This window comes from Otolemur garnettii, unplaced genomic scaffold (assembly GCF_000181295.1).
Source record: "Otolemur garnettii isolate 467f Iridium unplaced genomic scaffold, OtoGar3 scaffold00321, whole genome shotgun sequence".
In the NCBI taxonomy this organism is placed as follows: Eukaryota; Metazoa; Chordata; class Mammalia; order Primates; family Galagidae; genus Otolemur; species Otolemur garnettii.
In genome coordinates this window covers 21,783-26,161 of record NW_003852716.1, presented here as the reverse complement: position 1 = coordinate 26,161, position 4,379 = coordinate 21,783, and the positions used below count along the sequence as shown (strand labels likewise).

General features: G+C 43.2%; 1 non-coding gene across 1 annotated transcript; it reads right to left on the bottom strand.

The window, feature by feature from the left end:
* Positions 1–3,958: 3,958 nt before the first annotated feature.
* Positions 3,959–4,065, bottom strand: LOC111722696. The gene has a single exon (XR_002771403.1). It is a non-coding gene; the product is annotated as a U6 spliceosomal RNA (small nuclear RNA).
* Between the last annotated feature and the right edge of the window lie 314 nt (positions 4,066–4,379).

Genomic DNA, 4,379 nt, shown 5'->3' with positions numbered 1-4,379 from the left:
AGCTTACATTCCCACCAGCAGTGCAGAAGTGTTCCCTTTTCTCCACATCCACACCAACATCTCACTTTTGGGATTTTGTGATGTGGGCTACTCTTACTGGAGTTAGATGGTATTTCAGAGTGATTTTGGTTTGCATTTCTCTGATGATTAAAGATGATTAGCAGTTCTTCATGTATCTATAGACCATGTGCCTGTCTTCTTCAGAGAAGCTTCTGTTCATGTCTCTTGCCCACAATGAAATGGGATCACGTACTTTTTTCGTATTAATAAGCTTGAGTTCTCTGTGGATTCTGATTATTAGAATGTTGTTGGAGATTAAAAGTCGATGACCGTGCTCTTCTAGCTTGAAAGGTTTCAGCAGAGAGATCTGCAGTCATTCTAATGTTCTTCCCTTTGTAGGTTATCGTTTACTTACATCTGGCTGCTTGCATCTTTGCCTGGTTCCTGATCTGAGTGGAAATGTTTTTAATTTTATTCCATTCAGTACAATATTGGCTTTGGGTTTGGTGTACCCAAAAGAAATCTTCCTTCTATACCTATTTTCTTAAGCACTGTGTTCAAGAAAGGCTGCTGGATATTATCAAAAGCTTTTTCTACATCGATTAAGAGAATCATATTGTTTTTGTTCTTTAATTTGTTGATGTGATGTATTATATTTATGGATTTATATATATTGAATGATCCTTGGGACCCTGGGATGAAGCTCACCTGGTCGTGATGTATAATTTGTTTGATGTGTTGTTGGATTCTGTTTGCTAGGGTCTTATTGAATATTTTTGCATCAATATTCATTAGAGATATTGGTCTATAATTTTCTTTCCTTGTTGGTTCTTTTCCTGGTTTGGGAATCAGGGTGATATTTGCTTCATAGGATGTGTTGGGAAATATTCCTTCTTTTTCTATGTTTTGGAAAAGGTTAAGTAATATAGGTACCAGTTTCTCTTTAAATGTTTGGAAGAATTCTGATGTGAAGCCATCTGATCCTGGAATTTTCTTTTTGGGGAGATTTCTTATAGTTGATGCCAGTTCAGAATTTGTTAAAGGCTTATTCAACATTTCCACTTCTTTTTGGCTAGGTCTAGGAGGGTGGCTTGTTTCCAAGTATTGATCTATTTATACTGATTCCACCTTGTGATTGTTTTTCGCCATTGAAGAAAATGAATAGATGGTTAGGTAAAATGAAATTGGATTGAGAGTTCCTGGAGTTGTGGTTAATCAGCCCTTTGTGAAGGATCTGGAAATGCTGACTGCAGTTTTTTTTTTTTTTTCTATAGCTTTGCAAAGGTCCTGTAGTGTATTATAGTCTGTGGAGGAGGAAATCTGTTAGGTCTGCTGGGGTTAGGTGACTCTGTCTTGTGTTCAGCTAGTTCTTGTCTGATCCTACTGGATCAGTGACTCTGGTGAAGTTTTAGCTGTGGAGAAATACAAGCATCTACGACACCCCACCTCCCATGGACAAGTGGAAAAGGAAGATCAGCCCTTCCCATTATCACACAACCAGAGTAGCCTTCCTGGGTGTCCTTCAGTGATTGGCCTAGGCTAGGAGTTCCAAACCAATTGACCCAGTCAGTACAAACTCTCAAGTGGGTGAGTTTGAAAGGACTCCAGCAACCAGATGGTGGAAGTCTACTACCTGCTCAAATTTGGCTTACTCCCGTGCTCTGTGGAGTCAGAAAGGCCCTCTTTGTAGCAGAGTTGGACCCGGGGGCTATGTCTATTTCACCACTTTGCTCTTCTTTCCTGCTCAGTCACTGATGACCCCTTAGGTCTGTGGTCCTGCTCCCTCCAATAAGCAGATGTGCCTGGGCTTTGCACCTGTCAGAGTCGAAGGAAGGTCAATGCCCCCACGGCTCAGCCACTATCCTTTGCCATTAGCTGGCTTGGGGAGCTGAGGCTTGCCTGCCTCGTGTACTCAATAGCCACTGTTGAGTGTTCCACTTGAACTCAGTCTGGTCCTGAGGGTAAGAAGTCAGCAAATGCTTTTTTTCCTCAGCCACAGCACCTTTGGCCCAGCTGCTCTGCAGCAGTGGTATACCTATAGAACGAGTTCTGGTTTCCTCTGGCAGTCCTCAGAATTGGGGAGGTGTCTCTCCAAGATTAGACCCCTGTGGGATCACTTTATTGTTGCAGAATCTTTTTGGGAAGTGACTGCACTTCTCCATGACAACTGCCACAGCCAGGGAGTTCTGGCTATAGGAGAAGCTATGGTAGTGTAGGGCACATGGATCCAGCAGCAGGGCAGAGGTCTTTGCACACGTTTCTGGCAATTCAGGGCACCTTGTTGATTCGGCAAGTAGAGTGCTGGGATCATGACTTGGGCCTGTCAGGGCCAGAACGGAGGCTTCTGCAGCGTGGGGCTCTGGGCGAGTGGCATGGGACACTTCACTGTAGCCGGGCGAGATGCAAGGCTCTGGCCGGGTGGAGTGTGGGGTGCTTGGTTGGGGGAAGCTCTGCTCATGGGCCTCCTCCCACAGTCTCTGCAGGGGTTAGTCTTCTAGTTTGTCAGGCAAGGTGAGAAGGGTGGACTGGAAATTCAGAATGGCAGGGAAAACGTTAGTTCAATTTTTCTGCCTGGCAAGAGAGTGCTCAGGGTCACAACAGGGTCCCTTTGGGGAAGTAGACCCCACTTCCTACAGCTATCACCTGTGAGGTGAGACAAGAAGTCCTCAGTTCACCGTTCACCTGTAGAAAAAATACAGGAGCAAATGAAGAGAAAAAGAAAAAAACCCACAATTTTCTAGGGGAAGGGGATGGACACTTTTTCTTTGGGATGAATTTTGTATCTGAAGTTTGTTTTCTTGGAATTACAGCTTGCCTCAGCAGAGACGACCTGCAGTTATCACTCTTTTTTCTCAGCTTGGTTCCCAGTCTACAGATTAACTGGGTACTTTCTGGACATTATTCCTTCCTCTCAACAGGAGCTTCTGTCAGAAGCTGGCTCCTGTTGGCCATTTTGCCCTTCCCCTGGGGAACAGATTTTAATCTCTCTCTAGATTTCTTAGGAGACATGCTTTGACCTTCCATACAGTGCCCCCTGGGAGAAAAGTGGCCTTCTTGGGGGTGTCTAGCCATTCATTTCACCCCAAAGATAGCTGCCTGTGCTCTTCATATTTGCCAGAGCTGGCTGTGTACTATTACCCTGCAGACTCTTCCTCCCAGGCAGCCCACTCACAATAGCTGTTCAAGCTAATGGGGGTTGCCCCCATCCAGTGATTTAATCCAGTGATTCAATCTCAGCTGCTGGATGCTGTTTGCTATTTGATGCCCTTGCTCACCTAAGCACTTCCAAGGCAGCTCCAATGAGCACCAAAGTCCAAAAACAAAAAACTGTAGAAGAGGTCTTTCCTATCTCTAGCCCTCCAACAGAAGATAGCTCAGCCTCTGCTTGTACCCAGGCACTTGCATTCTGTTCCATTATTCCACAACGCCTGATATTCTCATTGGCTCCTGGAGTCCCCTACTGCTTAATTGAACCCCCCCAGAGTGTGTTTCTGGGCAGAATACCACAACAGCCAGTAGTGGCTGAATTCCTTTCTCCCTATTTCATCATGAGTGGCTGGTAAAGATATGTCTCTAATCTGACATATTGCTCCACCAACTCTGAGTCTGGAGTATTCTTAGCATAAGAAAATATCTTTGGAAAATAGTGAAAGTTTGACCTTCTGTGAACCCATTTGAATGCCCTTAATACCCTTATATTCCTTTTATTGCATTGGCTGGAACTTCCAGCACTATGTTGGATAATAGTGTTAATAGTGGACATCCTTATCAGGTTCCAGTTCTAAGTGGATGTGCTTTCAGTTTTATGCCATTCAGTATGATATTCATGTGATTTGTCATAGATGGTTTCTATCAGTTTAAGGAATATATCATGTATGTCTTTTTAAAAATTAAGTCATATACACATAGATCATGCATATATTTATGCAGATGTGGGGTACAATGTATTGTTTTTTTAAAAAATATGGAACGCTTCACAAATTTGCATGTCATCTTTGTGCAGAGTCCATGCTGATCTTCTCTGTATTGTTCCAATTTTAGTATATGTGCTGCCAATGCAAGCACTGTGTTGATTTTTCTTAATGCAATCTGACATGGTTACATCAAACCAACCAGCATAGCTTTCACCTCATTTACTTGATTATTGTGTTAAGACATTTATGTTCTACACTTGACAGATTTGACTTGTTCCCTTGTAATATGCTCCATAGGTGTGGTCTCATCTGTTACCCTCCCTCTTTCAAAGCTTTCCCCTTCCCTCCCTTCCCACTCCATTTCTCTCCTTTGTCCTGGGCTGTAGATGTGTTCTGTCTTTCATAACAAAGTGTGTGTAAATATAAGTATATTTCATAGAACTACTGAGTACATTGGATAATTTT